Source organism: Tachysurus fulvidraco, chromosome 8 (assembly GCF_022655615.1).
Source record: "Tachysurus fulvidraco isolate hzauxx_2018 chromosome 8, HZAU_PFXX_2.0, whole genome shotgun sequence".
Taxonomy (NCBI): domain Eukaryota; kingdom Metazoa; phylum Chordata; class Actinopteri; order Siluriformes; family Bagridae; genus Tachysurus; species Tachysurus fulvidraco.
In genome coordinates this window covers 18,072,709-18,081,754 of record NC_062525.1, presented here as the reverse complement: position 1 = coordinate 18,081,754, position 9,046 = coordinate 18,072,709, and positions in this window count along the sequence as shown.

Below are 9,046 nucleotides of genomic sequence, written 5' to 3'. Positions count from 1 at the left end.
ATGTGAAAGTGTATCATGTATTAATCTGCTAAATCTTACAAAATGACAGAAAATTTATTTAGAATAAAAAATGTCATTTTATCTGGGTTCTTTGACGTTTTCATTAATGGATAGAAATGTATAAATAAATATTGTAGTGTGGCAGCTTCTAGGCAAACACAGGGAGCTATGTGTCACCCTGCCTCAGATTATATAATCCTATTATGTTTTTCACTTGAGAATATAGAAGAGAAATATCTCATAGATTTATTCATTCAAAATGGGTTAACATCTAATATACAGCTGTTTACAGGTCAGTTGCTACCTTATTGCCTCTCTTGGAATAAACTGCTGCCAATCCAGGCCTAATCCATTTAAACATTTGATTAAATGTTGCACACACACACATTAAATGTTGTGCACACACACACACAAAGACACACATACACACACATCAGTACAGTGATGCAGGTGGCAAATGTCATTCCCATATAGGTAGCATGTGGCACAGAAAACATTGTTATCAGCAGGCTGGACAAAGCACTGCCTGCCTCTGGGCAAATAGAGATCTTATCCAAGTCAGAGAGAGCAGGTGTCTAGAGGGACCTCAATCTTGAAAGCTTTGCTATGGTAGGTCTAGTTAAGGCTGCAGATGACACCACTGGTTCAAAGTTTAACCTCTGAGCACAAACATTATTGCTGCAACTGCAAACATTTGTATGATGTGATGTGGCCAAGGAATGCACATTTTTTTCATAGAAATAGTCTGTTTATCAAAACCACAAGGTTAATTAAAGAAGAATCCGTATAAAGTGCAATAAGACGAGTACTCAGTGAGCTGCAGTTAGTTTTCATTTGTGTGGCTAACTGAGTTTTGTCTTATTGTTTTATGAGAACATGGTTATATAAGAACAGTTAGGAGCAATAGGTTTTCCAGATATTACGTATTTTCCTTATTAATGCAATAAATTCTTGATTTATTATTAAGCTATGGTTAGCTAAAGTTTTTTTTTTTTATAGTGAGGGCTTAGAACTGTCTCTGATGGAGAAACACTGTGCTTGTATTGGACAAATGTACGTTTCTCTATAAATTCTAGGTGTGTGGGTTGTGGGAGTGTGAAGAGAGTCAGTAAGTCTGGTCTGTCAGTACAGACAGTTTATATATACAGTATATATTAAAGTTTATTCTTAATACAGTGTTCTTAAGTGTTCTTACTATTAAGTGTCTTAGTATTTAGTGTTCTTAATACAATTGTTAATTATTCTATATAGTTTAATTAATGCCCTATTATAAATTCTATAATCCTTTCTGATATATAAAGCACTTTGAGATTTTGGACATAAGTTTGAAAGTGCCATTTAAATAATTAAATAATTAAAATAGATTCAGGGGGAAAAAACTACATGCACCACCAGCACCAGCACCACCACCTCTACTACTACTACTACTACATTAGCTTGCTCATACTCTCTTTTATTCTTTATTTGGTGTATGTTCATTATACATTTTGTTGTGTTTTATTTAAGATTTATTTGGGATTCATTTTTATTTTGCAATGCGCAGTAGCTGTGGCTGAAACACAGATGTGTTGCCTGTAATTATATGAAACTTATTTATCTATGCCATGTCTGTGAGTCAGAATTGGAAGTAGCAAGTTTGGTGCATTTGGTCTCTCGGAAGTTCAGTGCATCACGAGAGGATTCACTTCAACACATTTTTGTCTTCTACACTTCTTTCTATTCCTGATTCTTTTTCTCTGTCTCTCTCTGCTCGTATTTTCATCTACTGTTCCCAGAGTTGCTGTAAGTGTGCGAGTGCCAGAGGCACGGGGAGATGAGGCTTTTTTAATCCTGTGTGTGTGTGTGTGTGTGTGTGTGTGTGTGTGTGTGTGTGTGTGTGTGTGTGTGTGTGTGTGTGTGTTTGTATGTGTGTGTGTGTGTGTGTGTGTGTGTGTGTGTATGTGTGTGTGTGTTTGTATGTGTGTGTGTGTGTGTGTGTGTGTGTGTGTGTGTGTGTGTGTGTGTGTGTGTGTGTGTGTGTGTGTGAAGGTGAGGGATAATCACAGCAGTTCAGTTAGGGACAGTCCAATCTCTGCTTGTCCTGAGTCAGGGCAGAAATCTGAGTACGCTCTTATCTCAGGGATTCATTATTTTAGCGCGAGGCGGCTGCAGTCCTGCCAGACAGCGCGTGGCTGCACATCACTACTACAGGCGAGAGGGGATGGTGCACCTGTCAGGAGTAATCAACACACGCCATAATAATGCACTGCAAATGAGATGTGTGCACACAAAGATGGGAAACAAATACAAACTGGAGAGCTGAGCACTGGCAGTGACAGATGTTGGCAAAGGAATGGGCAGGAAAAGAACGCTTTCATTTTATCTTTGCTTCATTTGGCTTTCATGGCGAAAAGAAGAAAAAAAAAAACCCAGAGCAAGCTGTGGTCTGTCTATCTCACTATATTGTGGTCTAGTCTCAGACTCTGGTTGCTGCTTGTACTGCTTCCCCTTTATATTTAAATGCCCAGCGAGAATGGAGCTGAAAACATGGTTGTGATGTCTCAGTAATCAGCTATGGACATGTGTGTGTGTGTGTGTGTGTGTGTGTGTGTGTGTGTGTGTGTGTGTGTGTGTGTGTGTGTGTGTGTGTGTGTGTGTGTGTGTGTGTGTGTGTGTGTGTGTGTGTGTGTGTTTGTTTGTGCTTTTCTTTGCATGGCTGCGTGCATTTATTTCTGTGAAAAGAAATATTGGACTAGCCTGGTTTGTCCAGTATAAATATAATAAACTGTGAACAAAAGAGAAACTCACACTTCAGTGTCAGCTGCATTATTGTATATGGTTCATAAATACCTTGAATGCGAATTAACTGACTTTTTATCCTTTTTTTATAATTGCATAAATAATAATAAATGAGAAAAAAAATCACACAAAGTTCCAAATTGGTCTTATGATGATGAACCCGAATAATGAATGTTCGTGGTTTCAAACTAAGGAGGTGTCATGAGGATGATCACAGTTTCTCTCCAAGTAGTAGTTTTTAATATTGTCCACGAGGTGGCGGTAAAGACACAGTTAAAACTCGCCAGATTCTTTCATCGAACAGATCGATAAAGACGGATCTCTGAAACTGAAGCATATGGAAGACAGGGAGGCTTTTTACGCGATCAAGGCCTTAAAATCTAAACAATATATCTACAACAAACACTCTTAAAATATATCTCCAACACTGATTATGCCGCCAGATGTGTTTGTGTGCGTTTCTGCCCTTTATGGAACATATTGGATAAATCTGTAAGCAAGAACCCCAGAGGATTATTTTTATTATATATGAGGTTATAGAGTAAAAAAATGATCCCCAACCCGGTTTAATGCTTTCAGGAAGAAGGGAAAAACTAAATATGTAGTGCAGAGATACACCACCATCACTGGGCTAGAGAATAAAAAGTTATTTCTAAAATGACATGAAACCAAATAAAATGTGTAGAGTAATTGTTTTAATAATATAACTATCTTACTAATATAGTGACAGATACAGATATTCAGTGTTTATTTAGATCTTTACAAATAAACGTCACTCATGTGACACTGGTATTTTATTTTAAGAGAAGAGAATTATTTTTTTACATTTTATAAATAACAACATCTATAATAAAAATATCTATTATTATTATTATTATTATTATTATTATTATTATTATTATTATTATTATTATTATTATTATTATTATTATTATTATTATTATAGTCTAGATGTCGCGTTTGTTTTAGATTTTATAATCAGCCTGCGCAGTAATAATAATAATAATAATAATAATAATAATAATAATAATAATAATAATAATAATAATAATAGCGCAGTAATGTATACTCTTAATTTATCCGCGTTTTTTTTTTGTTGTTTTTTTTTGCTTAAAAACGCACACATCGTCCGAACTGATTTCCTATATATAACAATTATAAATAATAATCAATAATTTTATTTTATCTTCTTTTCTGAGATTTGGACCCTAATGTGCTTAATACATGCCATTTGTTTTCGAATTTTTTTTTATTATGTTTATAGATTTAGATGTTTATATTTTATTAATCCGTCAGATTTTTACAGTTACACTTATCTATTACCACTAATATCGGTTTATATATATATATATATATATATATATATATATATATATTGAATGGACAGTTTTAAAATAAAAAAAATCCTAAGCACAGACACTAGCAGAGACAGTGTGGAGATGTATATAGAAGATGATGGTCACTCAGATGATGCCTTTTACACTGAACACTGATGTGAACCAGTTTGAGACATTGTGCATTTGAAACGAAAGCAGCAGTTTATTGTGGATCTAAATAAAGTTTGTGTTCAAATTCATTCACATTCAATCTAATTTCGAAATATTAGACTGAAAGGCTGCTGTGACTAAGGTACATTTGCTTTCAGCCAAATGAGGTTAAATGTCTTTTCTTGTAAATTAATGTCCTATTTAACTGTATTTTCATTTAAATGATATAATTATACAATTATATACAAAGAGCTTTTTTTTCTCCTTTTTTGGGGGGGGGGCTTTTTTTTTTGCCATTTTTTTAATAGATGGAATTAATGTTTACTTGTCTCAATGAGATAACATGCTTTTGCTTTCCACACTTTTAATTAATGAATCCATCAGTTTGGTGCTGAATGAAATGAGCTATAGCAGTTTTCCCCATATATAGTTAGTGTTAAATGGGATTATGGGATATAGTTAATCATTTCATCAGTCGATCATCTCATCTCTTCACACACTAAACATCTCCAGCCAGCCAAGCAGACCTCTGTCACCATGGAGACGTGGCTCTTCTTGAGCTCATATGAGGAGATTAAAAGTGGTCTGCTCATTACTGATACAAACCCAGATTCGAATGCACAGCTGCTGAAAAAGCAATGATTGGCTTCTTTACTTTCCTGGTGTGGTAATACACTCTGTGTCCGTGTGCATGGACAGGAGTTCTCTTAAACATGTGTGATGTGACAGGGACGAGCTCATCTCCATTCAGCCAGACGCGGTGCACTCAGCAGGGGATGGAGCTCTCACACTCTGCATCTCTACTGCTGTCTCTACAGAGCTGTCGTGCTAATCATTTAAACAGTGCAATCAAAGCAAATAATATGTTCCACTGGCAGAGAAAAAAGCAGGCAGGGTGATTATTAGTGTTTGTGAGGAACAGGCAGTGTGATGGAGCTGAAGGGGACTTTGATTTTTGTATTTTCTCCTGTATGCTGTTACTCCAGGTTCGGCATGTATTTCTTCTGAAATTGTGCATGTCATCACGTAAATTTAAAGTTTTTTTATCCATTCTAGACAGAGAGAGAACAAAAACAGGGAAAAATCAGTAGAGATCCAAAGGAGACATCTAGTGCTTTGATATTTTATTATTTCATGTTAAAAAGAAATGCATTGTCTTAATCTTGTGTATTTTCAGTAAGAGTCGAAAGGGGGGAAGAGGGGCCATATTTTAACATGGATTCATCTTAAAGTGGGGGGGAAAAAAGTCCCTGTGATAAGAGTAGCATTTAAAGAGCAGAGGTTTCTGCTATAAATAGCAGTCATCCTTTTCTTGCACATCTGGCTTCAGCCTGTGTTTATTAATTCTGTTGGGTAAATGTGAGATATACTGTATAAGGAGATAGAGTGGAGATGAATCAGCGGTGTGTATCCGTTTCTGTGCTTGTGTAAGTTAACAGACACATTTGATGTCATGCTGCATCAAAATATCTTAAAAGGGACTTGTGTTCCTTACTTAAAATAACAAACAGCCAATCCACCCTAGAACAGCAACAGCTAAGCTACCTCTTTTATATAAAAAACCCATAATAGTTTTATTTAAGACACCAACTTTTAATATGTACTCTAATGGCATTAAAAGCACAAATCAATAGAGAACTGAGTAGAAAACACTTCTTATCTTTTCTAAGGGAATGATATTAAGAACATATGGGTCAGTGAAACAGTGAAATGGCAGAAAGAGCTGTTACTAAAAAGCAGCAGCTTTGTTCCATAAATCAATGCATTTGCTCTCACAATACTGCCTGTGCGTTTATTTCTGCCAGGAACCCAGTGCAATAAAAGATAAAATGTCCTTGATGTAACTAACTTGTCCTGCATGTGATTTGCTAAAGAGGATGTGTTCGGTTTCTTCAGTAGCGTAGTTGTGCAGGGCCGCAGATGTGTTGGAGTTCAGGTCACACAACTCCTACATTAGATTTCACCCTTCTCCTCCGCTCTCTGTTCTAAATCAAGCATGCAGAAAAATGAAATGCTCCCAGTTTAGTGCCAGGCTGTGTCTTCAGGAAGGCTATTGGCTCTCCTAGTGTTCTCCTAATGTTCTATAGTGCTGGAGAGGAAAGAAAAAAAGACATGGGAAATTGTTGGTTTGGTTGACGGATATAGTCACTCCAAATAAGAATGTTGCAACGTTTATATGTGAAATCTATGGTTAAATGTTGAGTCCTGGGGCTTGGGTGTATATATATATATATATATATATATATATATATATATATATATATATATATATATATATATATATATATATATATATATATAAAACACAGTAAGATTCTTTATATATAAATATTTATATATATATATATTAGTTATTGTTATGTCTATTCAAAAGTACAACCCTGCTTGTGTATTTGGTTTTTTGTTGTTGTTTTTTTATGTTTCCTCTGTGTCATGTTCCTCAAATGGTAGGAATCATCAAGAAAATAAAATGGTTATTTATAGCCCTGTTTATTTATCTAACTCTAATGGGTCATTACAGCACTGACAGATTGTAGCTTTTAGTCTATTTTTGGCATCAGTGCTCTCGCAGACATTTTAAACGGTGGTTATGATGAGATGGCATCATGATTACTCCATCGTTCATCACTGTAATATACATGAGGTAGCATGGCACAACAGAGCAGCTGGCAGAACAGATGTGGCCATCAGCAGGTTGATTTTTTTTAGTGTGGGTTCTTATTGTGCGTACCTTTACCCTAACGACTCAATATGTTGTGTTTATGACTAGATTTGATTGAGAGACAGAAGAAAGGAACATGGGGGTTTGAGTAATAATTTGCATGCTTAGATTCACTTGGCTGAACTTGACAGAAAGCAGAGATGTGCATTCTTTTGGATGTCTGTGCATTAATTAGGATTTTGATTAGTATTCAGAAGTCTTTAGCAGAATCTAACTCCAGAGAAGTGCAGTCTTCTATCTCGTAGACTTCTGATGACCTCATCAGAGAGGAAGTCATCCTTGGTGTGGTTTGTCTTCAAACGCTGTCTGAGTCACGAAGGCAGAGAAAAGCACAGCCACAGATCTCCAAAACGAACGCAACTCCTAGTGAGAACCCAGCACATTCCCATACTTTCTTCCTCCTGCCTCCCCCGCCCGCTCACACTCACACTCTTTCTCTTTCTGGCTCCTCTTTCTGGCTGGTTGAAAGTTGTCCTGCCTTTTATTTTCAGCAGTATTAATTTGGTGAAGTTTGCCAGCTCGGCAGTGGTGCACTCCTTTCTCTTGACGTTTTGCTGAAGTTTGTATGCCACTCGAGCCTGCTGTCTCCCTCACTAATGATAGCGGTGTTGAGTCTCTGGGGAGCGAGGGGCCGCCTCGCTGCTGCCACGCTCCTGCGCCTCCCGCGCTCGATATTTTGGGAGGCAGGAGGGGCCCTGTGAGGCACATCAGTCCCTGTTCATATCCCATTCCTTCCTCTTGCTCTCTCTATCTCTCTCTCACTCTCTCTGTGTCTCTCCCCCTCTCTCTTTCCCTCCCTCTGTATTTCCTTCCTTTTTTTGTTGTTGTTGTTGTTATACTTCTGATCACACATATATTCTGAGACTTGATTTCTCTCAGTTTCCTTTTCTTCCCATTTTTTCTGCTCCTGATTTTAGAGTGAAGGATGAGATTAAAAAATATTTGCATGAGGGGAAAAAAATCCTTTTTATTAACTTATTCATTGTATATTAAATCAGAAGGTTTTTTTTTCTATCTTCTCTTGGTTAAGCCGAATGAATGTTTAAAGAGGTAATTTACTGGGTCTTGGCAGGATTCATATTGTGTATTGCACAAACACAGCAACAAAAGGAAATTCAAATCCAGACAGTAACATGGCTGCATTGAGGAATCTCAGCGGGGGTCCGGATGAATTATACAACAATCTGTGTTCTTCCTTGTTTAATTTAAAGCTCACTTTTAAGGGCTATTGCTGGTTTCAACATCACAGGAAAGGGTCTGCCCTAGAGGTCAAGCTCATATTGACAAATATCAAGAGGGGGAAAATAAGTGCAGCGAAAATGAAGCAACGAATCCTTAAATGTACGACTAAGCAAATACAGCAACGATACAACGGAGGAAAGGAAACAATACATGTTGCACCGTGTTGCATTTAGGTACAGAAATACACCTGTACACACACCTACACAATACTGGACTTTTTTCCTGTAACACACCTCTTCCCTGTTCTTCACCTGCTCCTAATTTCCAAGCCACAACATTGAGATGAAAGGTGGTATATTAATCAGTTTTTCTCTACACTTTCTATATTGCACCAAACCTAAGCATATGCCATTCTGATGCTACCAAAAAAGATTCTTCGTCTGTTAGCTGTTAGATATTTTGGTGAAATGATGTAAAAGTCTTTATATTGGGCTCTGTAACTTCAGTCAGCATTGCATCCAGGCTGCTCCTGATTCCCCGCTGTGACATTTCTTCACACTCTCTCTCTGTCACTTTTAAGCCCTCACTCTGTCACACGCATGCCAGTGTGTGGCAGCTGATGACAGATTAAATCTTCCACATTGAATCTGCTCACCCTGAAAACCTCACCTCTGATTTCTTTCACCTCTGATAGCACTTTATCCTACACTTTCACAGCATCCTCATCCTCCTAACCTACATCTCATACCGATCACCCGAGCTCATCGTGCCACACCCAGTCGAGGCAGGTTGCGATCTCTAACCTCACCCTCTGCCTTGCACCACTTGTCTTGGTAAAGACATGTTGACTTTCTGATCTCCTGAAGAAGGAAATAAA